The 13,443-nt window shown below is 56.7% G+C and overlaps 1 protein-coding gene across 2 annotated transcripts in view; it reads left to right on the top strand.

Annotated features, from left to right (window-relative positions):
• Nucleotides 1-13,443, top strand: part of TBC1D22A (TBC1 domain family member 22A) — a 428,246-nt gene that overhangs the window by 392,720 nt on the left and 22,083 nt on the right. The window lies entirely within an intron of this gene.

Below are 13,443 nucleotides of genomic sequence, written 5' to 3'. Positions count from 1 at the left end.
GGAGCAGTGAGGGTCCTGGCCCCCACCCCAGGTCCCCACAGCTCCTTTGGTGGACGTGGCTACTTGGCGTTGGCCCCAGGATTCAGCCGGTCTCCCCACAACCTCGAGCTCCTGGGGCTGGCTCCCACCCACCTGGGTGGTCTCTCCTACGGCACCAAGCTCCACGCTTCGACCAAAGCTGTAGGATGTTGGAAGGAGTGGGTTGATTGTCCCCAGTTTGTGTGTTGAAGAACAGTGTAAAGGTGGGGTGTGAAACGCCCCGGCGTCCAACCTTGCTGGAGGAGGCTTGTTTCAGTGATGGACGGACCTGGGCGGGGGGACCGGGAGGTGAGGCTGTGAACCCAGTTACTCGGAACCAGCCCTGGGCCATGTGGCACCAAGAGCCTGGGTGATCAGGGCTCCTGGGCTTGAGCCCCCTCGTCCCTGGGAGTTCTGAGTGGCCTTTCAGCACCCACCCACCCTGAGCTTTCGCATGCCCCGTGGGACCAGGACTGCTAAGGTGAGCAGGGGCGGTGGACATCACTGCTCGTGCCCCCAGGACACCTGTGGCCCTCAGAGCGGGAGCTGCCTCATCGGGACCCCTCTTGCACCCTGTTGCGTAGGTGGGGTGGTGGCAGACATGCACTTGCCCCCTCTCCAGAGCCCCCAGACCTGTCCCGGTGTCACATCTCATGGCAGATCTCCTCCCAGTCGGCCCAGGGCTGCGGGTGTCGCCAGCCCGTGCTGTGCAGGTGGGAGTGTGAGCAAACCTGGCCCCGGGCTCTGGCTACATCTTCACTTGGTGCCGGCATAGAAAAACGGAAAATAAGATAAAACGGAAGAAAGTGGAAGCGCTTGAGGAGGTCTTCGTGCCGCCTTGTGATCCACTTCCAGTCCAGGAAGCCCTGGATCTGTACGGTGTGTTCATTTCGTTACCCTAATTAGTTTGAGGATTTTCAGGGCAAACATGATAGGATTTCTCAGTTCAACTTTGGGGTGTTTGTTTTTTGAGATAAAGCACACAGGAGAAGTTGCATTGATCTTTTAATTCCTCATGCAAAGAAAAAATATTTGCTCTTCTCTGATTTAGTGTGTCTGATTCTCACCGAGGCTGGAGGGGCTGGTGGGATTCAGTCAGAGTGGACGCTGGAGCATGGTGACGTCCCGGCCCTGTTGTCACTGCCCCCTCACTGCACAAAGAGGGGACAGGTACTGCCCCTTAGTGAGGAGCTGAGGACCCCCTGCACCCCCCCTGCACCCCTGCTTTCCTTCTCCCTTAGGGCAGCTTTCCCAGGCCTCCCTGACTTCGGGGTGCTGGATGCCTCTGCCTAAAGCCCCACATTCTGTGCCCCTTGGCACCCTGAAGCTGCCCCTGCCCCCAGCAGCCTCTCCACCACTGTCCCTGCAGGCCTGCCTAGCCACCTTCACCAGCCGCACTGGGCCACACCCAAGCCTGGCCCCTGAAGCAGGCGGTGTCTTCATGGCTGCTTACCACTGGGGAAGAAGGGTGGGCATAAGTGGGAAAATCGTCACGAAAATGGGCCTCCCAAGAGGTTGGAGTGAGGAGTGTGCGGTCCCTGCCAGTGGGGAGTGGGGAGTGGGAAGGGAACCTTCTCAGACAGGAAGTTTGTGTCTCTGAAAGGGGCTGGCCCTGCCTTTGCCTCCCTCCTCAGGGCTCAGCGTCTCCATCTGTGTGATGTTACTGGGCCCCCCCTGCTCTCAGGGTCGTTGCAAATGTTGGGGAAACACAGGTGCTCTGTGGCGTGTCATTGTCAGTGCCACTGTCACCTAATAGGATTCCTAGTCCCCCAGGGGTCCAGAGGCTCCAGCACCCATGGGGATACCTTGTGAGCTACAGCCCTCGTGGGATTGTCCAGGTAGCAGCACCTCAAAACTGTCTCATAGCTCATCACTTTGTTGAGGAAGTGACCAGAGCTACCGTTTATAAAAGTGACAGCATCTGTGCACCAGCCCCTTTGCAGTGTGCTCTGTGCTGCCAGCTAAGGACCCACAGACCCCACCCCGAGGCGCCCTCGGCCTCCGGGGGACAGGGAGGGCAGTGGACAGTAATGACCTGAGGGCTGGGGAGGGGCGAGCAGTAGGACACACAGACCCCACCCTGAAGTGCTCTTGGCTTCCGGGGGACAGGGAGGGCAGTGGACAGTAATGACCTGCGGGCTGGGGAGGGGCGAGCAGTAGGACACACAGACCCCACCCCGAGGTGCTCTTGGCTTCTGGGGGACAGGGAGGGCAGTGGACAGTAATGACCTGGGGGCTGGGGAGGGGCGAGCAGTAGGACACACAGACCCCACTGAGGTGCTCTCGGCCTCCAGGGGACAGGGAGGGCAGTGGACAGTGATGACCTGCAGGCTGGGGAGAGGCGAGCAGCACTTCTGGAGAAGTGCAGGCACCGTGCATCCTCGGCTTCCCAGCCACCCTCCCTAGTTAACTTTGCCTCTTCCCTCGCCTGAGCTGCAGGAGGCAGGTTTTGGCAAAGGCTGTCCTCGGAGAGCCCCCTCGGTGGGTCTTAGGGTATTTGCCAATTCTGCGTGCTTTGCAGTTGACAAGCATCTTAGTCTCTCTGGGCTGGTATAACAAAATAGCTTGGACAGTGGGCTTAGAAACAGTGGACATTTACTTCTCAGTTCTAGGGGCCGGGAGGCCATAACCAAGGCACCGGCAGACCCGGCCTCTGGTGAGGGCCTGCTTCTGGTTCATAGACAGCACCCTCTGCCATGTCCTCACACGGCGGAACGGGGAGGGGCCTCTCGGCGTCTCCTTCATAGAGGAACCAATCCCGTCCCCGAGGGCTCCCGCTCATGGCCAGTCACTTCCCAAAGACCCCGCTTCCTAATACCAGCACCTTGGCATGAGGATTTCGGCTGATGGAGTGGGGAAGACACAGATGTTCCAGCTGTAGCACGTTATGTGACAGAAAGCCAGAATACCAGGAGGCCAGCTCTCGGCCTGCGGCCATCTCCCCTGGGGGCCCAGCCTGGACTCAGCCTTTTGGCTCGGCCAAAGCCCTTGTGAGTCCCACCTTGAGGGTGACGTCATGTGCTTTGTGGCTTTGTTTACGTACTTCAGTCACCGTTCCGCTCCTGCAGCGACCAGTCGGGCTCAGAACACTGAGGCCGCCGAAGGCAGGCCCTTGGTTCCAGTCGCCCCCACGGAACTGTGTGTCTGGGGCCCAGTTGCCCAGGAAGTACCTCAGAGGACACCACTGGCACAAGCCACAGGTGCTGACGTGGCCGCACCTCCCAGGGCCCCTTAGCAGGTGCGCACCTCGAGACAGGTGTTCACCCAAACATGAGCTGTGGAGGGCTCCCGGCTGGGTAGGCCTGGGGTCTGCATTGTCAGGGGCTGGTTGGGGCGGCCTCAAAGGGGCTCTGGTCTCCACCCAGCTCCTGTGTTCCCTCCTGTACATTGAGCATAGCACTTCCAGGGGGCTTTGGGTCAGCTCCCCATCCTGTTCTCATGAGAGGCTGCTCGAGGGTGGTGGCCCGCTGGGACAGGAGAGGGACCACCACTCCTGGGTGAGCCTAGGACACTCACCTTCCAAGCCCCCTGCTTCCAGCCACTTAGAAGGAGGCGCGGTATCCTGGCCGGGGAGGTTGTTAGTGTCTGCCCAGGGCGCCTGGGCTGAGCTGTGCTCGCTAAGACCCAAGTTTGTGTTCAAGAGTGGCGGCGGGAGAAGCCCCACTCTCACTGCCTCACCGTCCTGCTTATGCCTCCAGATAATCCCGTTGTAATAAACTTAATTCCTGCCGGTCCGTGAGAACCAGCCTGTGGACCTGTTGTGACGTCCACATCGTGTAACTGCTCCTGTTACACTGTCAGTCTTGATTAGGGTCCCATTCTGAAATGTCAAGCTGTGGTCTTGTCTGCACTCCCTGATTCATTCATATCTTTTTATAATCATTATCAGATGACACCTCTGTCACTTTGGAGATGCGTAGCTAGGAGCAGTGGTGACACCCACAGTGAAACCCCGCGATTTTTGAAGTGATTTCTCCTCACTGGGAGCCACAGACCTAATGTTGAGCAAAAATTGAGCTGTGGGTATTTAGAAATCAATGGAAAACGTCGCATTGATCAGGCTCTGAATGTGCGTGCACTGAGTCTGTGTTCTTCCCGGCGGCCCAGGCTGCTCTGCTTATTTTAAAATACATCTCATCGGTTGTGAAAATGCTGCTGTGTGGCGCCCATTTCGGGGGACAAGCCTTGTTTATCCGGAAGCTGGGCTTGTTTGGCAGCCAGCCGGGCCTGCGGGGGATGCCTGCCCCTGCCTTCCCTCCTTCTGCAGGCCCTGGAAGCCTGGCCCTGGTGACCTGGGCCTGGGGGCTGTCCCTGGGGCCCGGTTGCTGCTCTGGCTTCTGCAGCCCTGTGAGCATTTCTTGTGCTGGTGCAGCTCATCACAAAGTGCAACTTGCCGCCTACCCCGAAAAAACCTGCCTCCCACAATTGGCAGCACACAGCCCTGGGCAGGTGCTGGAGTTGGAGGGGTCTGGCATACAGACTCCAGAGCCCTGGCTGTAGGACTGCTCTGGCTTGTTAGTGTGTGTATTAGTCCATTTTCGTACTGCTATAAAGAAATACCTAAGTCTGGGTAATTTATAAAGAGAAAGAGGTTTAATGGACTCACAATTCCATATGGCTGGGGAGGCCTCACAATCATGGAGGAAGGTGAAGGAGGAGCAAAGTCACATATTACATGGTGGCAGGCAAGAGAGCGTGTGCAGGGGAACTGCCCGTTATAAAACCATCAGATCTCGTGAGACTTACTCACTATCATGAGAACAGCACGGGAAAAACCCACCTCCATGATTCAGTTACCTCCCACCAGGACCCTCCCATGACACGTGGGGATTGTGGGAGCTACAATTCAAGATGAGATTTGGGTGGGGACATGGCCAAACCATTTTAACCTGCAGCCTTGATCAGGTCACTCTGTCCTTCCTCACCGAGTCCTGGAAGCAGACAGATTCCCATCGGTAGTCCTGAGAGTTGCCCCCATGCTTTTTGCCTTCCCCTTACGCACACATTTATAATCCTCGGGCCAGCTCTCCCACAGAGGGCGGTTGTCCCCAGAGCAGAGATGAACTTGACTGGAGCCATACGCTGGTATGTGGCACTGTGAGCTGAACTCAGGGCAGCCGACTCCACGCCTGGACTCTCGGCTTCGTCCGCTGCCCTGATTTTCTTCCGTGCCTTCGGGAAGGCCCTCCCAGCCACCTCACTCTGAAGCAGGCACCATGATTCTGTAAAGAAATGGGATTTGAGCCACACGCCGGTTTGTGCCACGTACCTGCTCTTTCCTACATTGCTTGTAGTGTTTTCCTAGAAAGGAGGGAAGAAGGAAGAAGGGAAGGGAGAGAAGGAGGGAGAGAATAAGGAAGGAAATGACTTGGCTAATACCTGAAATGCTACAGTTTTTTTTATATCAAATTCCACTAGTTCCAAAATAGAGCTTAGCTGGATAATATTCTGAGTTGTGGCTGAAATTTCTGTTCTACCAAATGGTTATCTGGCGTGAAATGTGTTTGGATTTTTATGGATCAATTTTATCAGTACCGGTGCTAATTGGACATAAACATCATCAGCCTCCTGTGTGCTGGGCCCACTAGTAGGCACTGAGGATTCTTCCCCCGTCTGCCACAGCTCTGGCCCCTGTGACTTTTTGCCAAGGTCAGCTCCTCATAGGACTGGCTTCCTCCATGTTCCCAGTAGGAAGATGAGAACTGTGGAGCCTACTTTCAAGCCCACCCCAGAAGCTGTTTACTTTCCCATCCATCCCCGCACAGTCCCCCACCCCCCCACCCATTCATCCATCCATCTACCCACCCACCCACCCATCCATTCACCCACCATCCATCCACCCACCCACCCATCTCTTCACCTACCCATCCATCCACCTACCCACCCATCTATCCATCCACCCATCTGTCCACCCATCTGCACATCCATCCATCTGCACATCCATCCATTTACCAGCCCTCCATCCACCCATCCATGCATCCATCCATCCATCCATCTAGCCACCCACCCCCATCCATCTACCCATCCCCCATCCATCTACCCATCCCCTAACCATGTATCCACCCACTCACCCACCCACCCACCCACTCCATCCATTTATCCACACGTATATATACCACACCCCCCCATTCATCCATCTGTCCATCTACCCACTCATCCATCCATCCTCCTACCCTCCCATCCACCTACCCATCCATCCACCCATCCACCCATCCACCCACCATTCAGCATTTATTTGGACACATACTCTGTTGCTCTCAGTCAAGCACTGTGGAGGTCTGAGCCTTTGCCCTCAGGGGAGGCAGACTCTGGTCCCTGTGAGGGCCTGCTGGAATCATACACAGGCCTTGAACGTGACTACCTGGTGGAGACATTAAGAACCACCCAACTCCCCAGAGGAAGGTGCTGGGAAGAGGGTGCCTCACCTAAGCCTTGGCCTCAAAGGGACCTTTTCTCCTGGAAACCCCTCCTCTCTCTCCCAGAAGGGGAACCATCCAGGTGGATTGGTACCCTGGAGCCACCCCTGTCCCCACCTCTGCCCTTCTGAGTTTGAGCCAGCCTCAGTGGAGCTCAGAGTGTAGACTCTGAGGTCTACAAATCGATGGAGACCTGACGCAACTTTTTGCTGGTAAGTCTATAAATCTCTGGCCTGAGTACTTGGCGGTGACCCTTTCATATTCCTGAAAAGAAAGAAAAGGTGTCCTAACAGCAGAGGATTTACAGCCAGGATTTTACTGGAATTAGGAAGTAAAAGCCATGCTGTGCCAGCTAGCTAATGAGTTTCGAACCGCTTCGGGAATAAGCGTGTGTTTAGATATCACCATCAGTGCAGTGGCCCTACACCTTCTGGGGAATGGTGCTCCACCTGGAATGATACTTAGGCACTGCCTGACGGGCGGAGAGCCTGTGACTGAACAACAGAAGCTGGGTCCTGGGAAATGCAGAGTTCTTTCCAGTGGGCAGCCCTGCCTGCAGGGTCCCCTGAGCTCTCTGACAGGCACCCAGCAGCCCTGCTTGCACCACGTGTACCCAGCTGACCCTAAGCTCTCTGACAGGCACTTAGTGGCTCTGCACGCACCGCGTGTACCCAGCTGACGCTAAGCTTTCTGACGGGTGCCTAGCAGCTCTGCACGCACCGCGTGTACCCAGCTGAGCTGTTGATGCTCAGAGGTCCTGTCAGAGGCAGCTGTTTGAGCATTGGTCCCTGGAGTTGCCAGGGGTGCACGAGGAGGGCTGGGCCTGGGGGTGGAGGTTGATGACTGTAGCCCTCCACTTCGCCTGCAGAGACGGGATGCCGGAAACGTGGAGAGGTGTGCACTTACGGCGGGCCTGCTGCCTCCGTCTCCTCCGGCATCCTGTGTCCTGCTGGGCTGGCCGTGGTGCCTGGCCACACTCCGAATCAAGCCTTTAGTTTGTGATGTCCAAAGGCGCCTCCTCCAGCACTCCACACCCTTGGTTCAGCCCGATGTCGCTGGACAGTGTCGTGGGATCCTGTACCTGAAGATGTGGGAGGCAAACCGTTCCCAAACACCAGGGAAAGGGTGTCTCAGAATATCACTGTCTCTTTAGAGAACAGACCCTCTGCCACACACACCCCTCCTGAGCTACCGTGCTCACTTCTCATCACTTCTCGTGCACTTGGACTGCCAGGACCTGTGATGTCCTGCGGGTTTCTAGTGGCTGCAGCTGCCCATTTCCCTTTCCAGAGCTCCTCTCCCAGAGGACAGCGTCCATCCCAAAAGGTCCTTTGTGTTTAGAAAGGGCCCTTTTCTGGCACAGGCTGCAGCATAAAGATGAAGTGAGACCACTTCTACCGTACTCTGGAACCCACCAGCCCCACCTTGGGGGGCTCTGAGGCCTTGGGACACCACGCAAGGCAATCTTTGTGACTGTACCAGTGTTCCTCCTTGGCCCCTGTGCTTACTGCACCCCTGTCTGCCTGGCGTGCACACAGTCTACACGCACACACACAGTCTACACGCACACACACAGTCTACACGCACACACACGTGCGTGCACTCAGGGCACACTCAGGGGCTCTCCAGAGTCAGTGCCCACCACCTGGGGGTGCGTCAGTGTTACTATCTCCAGCCAGCACTGGTGGGACTGGATGCAGCCCATGAAGGTGCCTGTTGGCTGAGATCCTGGGTCTTGGGGTCTGGAAACGGCTGAGCTGTTTGGTACCCCTGGACCAGAGCCATGTAGATGTTGATTTAAATCAGAACTACCTTGCTGATGGTGGCAGACATTAATAAGCGCATACCACGTGCTGGCCGCAGCGTTTTCCTGTGCATCTCACCTTATTCTCACAGCAGCCTGGCAAGGGCAGGGCTGCTGTTAACACCTGTTTACAGCTAGGGCAGGTGGATGACCTAGCCCCGGATCCCTGCCTGCGTCTTCTGCCAAAGGTTGACCCAGGCAGGTTGGGAAGGTGCTGGTTCCTCTGTGGAGAGGTTCAGCATCGTCTTTTACATGCCCAGGTGACTGCCAGGGCCCTTTTCCCAGGGAGTGGCCCGTCTAGCTGGTGTTGCAGGGAGTCAAGAGGGCAGCTGCTCTGTGGAAGGAGGACCCTGAGTGGAGAGGTCCTTGGCCCAGAGTCCTTCTTAGCCAGCACCTTTGACCCCTTGGACTGTCATCACAGGTGTAGTGACAACCAGAAATGCCCCAACTGAGAATTGGAACTCTCTCTTTCCCCAGCTCAGAATTGCTTTTAAGACATGATATTACAAAAGCATCGTCATATGAAGAGCTAATCAAAGAATATGCAGCCAGAAGGCAGGGAAGGGGCTATCATAGAGGCATGGCAGGCAGTTCATTCAGAGAGGTGTTCTTGTTTTAGAATTTTTTATGTTTATGGTATTTGCCAGCTTTTAAATTTCATAGTTCTGATTTTTTTCTAAGTAAGCACCTACTTGCACTGCCAGTTTTGAACTCATATCTCATGTTCTTTTTCTTTCTATAAGAAGGTTCCCACATTGTGTAACCTTCATGGCCTACACAGCCTGGGTCGGCCCCAGCCCGTTTGAGAGTCAGCGGAGTGGATCATCCAAAAAGTAGGGGTTGACCAGGGGGCCGCGGCATGCGGACGCACTGGATTGCTGGCCTGTTCTGTGTTGTCCCTTAAAGCAGGGATTGAGCAGGGGGCTACGGCGTGATTGCTGGCCTGCTCCGTGCTGTCCCTTAAAGCAGGGGTTGACCGGGGGCTGCGGCACGGGGATGTACTGGATTGCTGGCCTGCTCCGTGCTGTCCCTTTCACCCAGGGCTCCTCGCGTTCTCGTGCTGCTGGCTTTCCTGATAACCTCCAAACCCATTCACGCTAGTCCTTGAGTGGAATTGTTTAAAGGACTGATGAACTCTCTCTTTCCCCAGCTCAGAATCCTGCCATCAGGTTGAAGCCTTTGATTACAGTTGCTAGATAGAATTGATGAAGAGACAGCAGAAGAGACGTTAGAAAAGAATCTATAAGTTTTATTCCCGAAGAGAGAAAGCCCAGGCCTGTGGCTCCTTTGGGCCAGGCCAAGAGAGCATTGGCAACTGTTATCTCTGATGTCCTCCCCACCCATGGCACAGCTTAATCTCCACCCTAGGCAGCTGGCACCGACGCCGCTCTGTAATCATTCAGAGATAATCAGATTGGATTAGCTTTCAGACCGGGCTGCAGGAATTGATTTAGACTGTGTTACAGGACAGGCAGCGAGATGGTTCTTCCTGATACGTGGTCTGTGACTCAGTGGCCCGCTCTTGATAGGGCGGTGGGAGGGCTTTGCCTGCCGGGACGCAGGAGGTCTCCTCATCTGTGCAGGATGGGACGCCAGGGCTGGGGGATCTTCCCACAGACCTTGTTCCCTCTGTCGTCTAGCTCCAGAGGCGGGTCTGTCACAGGTCAAGGGACTAGGAGAAGGCTGTCTGCCCACCCGGAGGCCTCCACCCTTTCAGATGACACACATTCATTCATTAATTCACCCATTCATTCGAAAACTACCACAGCCCAGCAGCTGGCCCATGAGAGTGGCAGTTACATGGAGATTGCACTAACGGGGCTGGGGAGAGTGGGAAGACACAGCATTAGGTGAGAGGGAAGGGCCACTGTGGGGAAGGAAGGCGGCCGGCTACCCGGCCTGAGTCTGGAAGGGCGAGGGAGGAGCAGCGGCTCCAGCCAGGCCAGGCCTCGGCAGGCAGCGGGCACTGTCTGGGGCCGACAGGGAGACAGGGAGGGCTCCGCCGTCTGCAGAGGACTGAGGAGCAACACTAAACCAACTGGGAGTCGGTCTGCTTTTGCTATAATCAGTTGCCAAGCACAGGCAATGCCAGAGATTAAATATTCCTCCCCGTAAAAGGCGTTTTGTTCATGTAAAAACCATTTCTGTGACTCCTGTTACCTTTTAATAATAGATGTGTAAAGCCTCAAGTGGGCGTGTTTTGCTGACTTGATCTTGAGTGGATCCTGCTGCCGGCCTGGTATATAGCATGTGGTGGTCTGTCAGAGGGCTAGCTGGGGTCTGCGGTCCTCCAACAAACACACGCTCTGCATCCACCTCCTGGGGCATTGTGAGGACCTAGGGGTCATGCATAGTGCCCTCAGAGAGGCCTTGGGGCACAGGTGCGCCCTGCTCTTTCCATCTGGGCTGCACCTGGCCTTCTTCCATCCAGACGTTGGTCACACATGGAGCATTTGCTGTTTCTGGGAGTTCTGATGTGGTGGGACAGGGCCAGGCTAGGAGTGAGCCGCACCACAGGGCTCCTGGTCTGTCCTTAAGGGCAGGAGCGGACCCAGCGGTGAGCACAGGTGGCCTGGCTGCACTGTCAGCAGGGAGCTGTGCCCAGCGGCCAGAAGGGAGAATGGGACTCAGAGCCAGCGGGGAGCTAGACTGTGTCGGTTCTGGGCAGAGGCCGGAGGCCCAGCCTAGGGAAGGATGGGAAACGGAGGCCACTGAGGGCTCGGTGTGAAGCTGGAGCCCTCTAATCTGTGGGGTTGTGCTGCTCCTGGGAGGGCTGGAAACTCCCCACCAGCCGCCTCCTTCCTCCTAGGACAGTGTCAGGGAAGAGGCTCTCACAGGCCCTTGATCCCAGAGGTGCCTCAGGGTGGGGTGGAGACCAGAATCAAAGCACAAAACAAAGCTGGGCTGAACTGATGAAAAACGAAGCATCTCAACAGAAGCGAAATAAAGATTTAAAAAGCCCCGAGAGGCCACCATCCCATTGGACAGGTGGGATTCCTGCGGATAAAGTGGCCCCGGCAGGTGTGCTCCTGCCCTAGTGACAACATCTGGGGAAATCCTGTCACAGAGAGGCACCTCCCAACACAGGGGACCTCTGCAGCCACTGGACGAGGAATTCCAGAACAACCCGAACGATTTAAAAACACAAATAGAGGCGGAGAAGAGAAACCATATGGCACGAGAAAAGAACAGTTGGATTTTAAAAATAGAAATCCGAAAAAGGAGGATGTGCCTAAGAGAGTTTGGTGATCTTCGTTGAGAGAACAAACACCCACTCAGAATCGCTTGAGACCTGGAGTGGGGTGGGTCTCGAGGGCCTGAACAGAGTCCCCTCCCTAGAGTCCCTCCTCCCTGGATTCCTTTCCTGGGGTCCCTCTTTCTTGGGCTCCTCTCCTGGGGTCCTTCTCCCAGGATTCCTCTTCTGGGGTCCCTCTCTGCTGGGTTCCTCTCCCAGGGTTCTTCTCCCAGGGTTCCTCTCCTGGGGTCCCTCTCTCCCCCAGGTTCCTCTCTTGGGGTCCTTCTTCCAGGATTCCTCTCCTGGGGTCCCTCCCCGCTGGATTCCCTTCCCCTAGGTCCCTCTCCTGGGGTTCCTCTCCCAGGGTTACTCTCCTGGGGTCCCTCTCTCCCCTGGGTTCCCCTCCTGGGTCCCTCACCTCGGGATTTCTCTTGCAGTGCCTGCTTGTGCTTCAGGGACCGAATACCTGACCCAGCCTTGCCACCTCCTGGCTCTGCTCCCACCTAGCCACAGCTTCCCATGTGTCCCTTCATGCAGGTTCTGGGGGGCCACAGCTTCCCATGTGGCCCTTCATGCAGGCTGTGTGGGTGAGTGGGCGAGTAGGTGGAGATAAGGGAGAGTAAGTGTGGCAGTGGAGGAAGGAAGCTGGCATTTGTCACTGGCCACCGAGTGATTGGTGCCCATCGCTGGTCCAGTCCCCTGGGGCTGGGGTCACATGGCTCGGGGTCCCCTCAGGAGCTGCAGGCAGGGCTGGACCGCAGATGTGTCTGTGGCACGTTGTGGTTGGGGGACAGGCTCTGCCGGCCTGTGGAGGTGAGCTCACGGCCCAGCGGCGGCAGGAATCACAGACGCTCGCATCTGCTCTGTGACATCCTGTGCGGCCTCCATTTATTTCCCTCAAATGGCTTTCAAAACCTTCTAAAAATAGGAGCTTAATGAGATGTTTAGCAAAATGCCACAGAGTATTTATCCCTGTGCTTGGCCGCATTGTTAGTTCTTCAGGAGAAAAAGCTCTCCCGTGTACACAGCGTGCCATCCCCATGGGCACGGGCCAGGCTGGCTGCCGAGAAGGCTGGAGGAGGCGGGCAGGACGGAGTTGTGGCGGGACCGCTCCCCTGCCCAGGTGGGCAGCTTTGTGAAGACTGGTGGGGAAGGGACATGAGTGAGGCCGCCAGCCCTGCCCCCGGAGCTCACAGAGGCTGGAAGGATGGCAGAGCCGGCAGGGCTGCAGGAGGTACCTGCAGTGGAGAGTCAGGGAGGAAGGTTCTGGAAGGAGGGCTGGCATTGGGGCCGAGGTGGCTGAGGCTCTCAGGCTTTTAGAGGCTTGTTCTTTGGAGGATGTGATGACCTCCTGGGAAGGTTTCCTGATGATGTGACTTACTCGTTGTGGACCAGGGTGATTGTCACCTCCAACTTAATGGGAGGCCTTGGGCCCTTTGGCCCAGCCCTCATCTCTGGTCTCTCTGGGGTATGAATCCCCTCCAGAGCCTCAGATGAGCCCCTTCAGAGAGGAGGGGCCTCCTCTCCCATAGCAGAAACCCTACAGCACTGACTCCTCAGGGGCAGCGGGGCAGGGCCTGTGCACCAGGAGCAGATGGGCCACGGGCCGGGATTGGCCTCTCTGGTCTCTCTGTTCTTGTCTATAAAATGGGCGGACTTCTCTGTGCGTCACCAGGTGCCCCACTCCCACCCCCAGCATTGTCCCCTGCACCCACAGGGCTCCCTTGGGACCAGATAGCTAGAGACTTGCCTCCGCCCCCACCCCCCTGCTGAGCGATGGTGCCATTCTCTTCCTTCCGTGGGAACTCTGTGGCCCTCACGTGGCGTGCATGTGACTGTGTGGCTGGCACAGAGGCCTTGTGCTTCTGCCTGAGGCACCTGGCGTGACCAGCGGCCTTGCTCTTCCTGCCGTGATGCTGGGGCTGTGGGGTCTCAAGAGAGGACGTGGGATCCGCTGTGGCCTCTCGGCC

Source organism: Chlorocebus sabaeus, chromosome 19 (assembly GCF_047675955.1).
Source record: "Chlorocebus sabaeus isolate Y175 chromosome 19, mChlSab1.0.hap1, whole genome shotgun sequence".
Taxonomy (NCBI): domain Eukaryota; kingdom Metazoa; phylum Chordata; class Mammalia; order Primates; family Cercopithecidae; genus Chlorocebus; species Chlorocebus sabaeus.
This window is presented reverse-complemented; position numbering and strand designations above follow the sequence as displayed.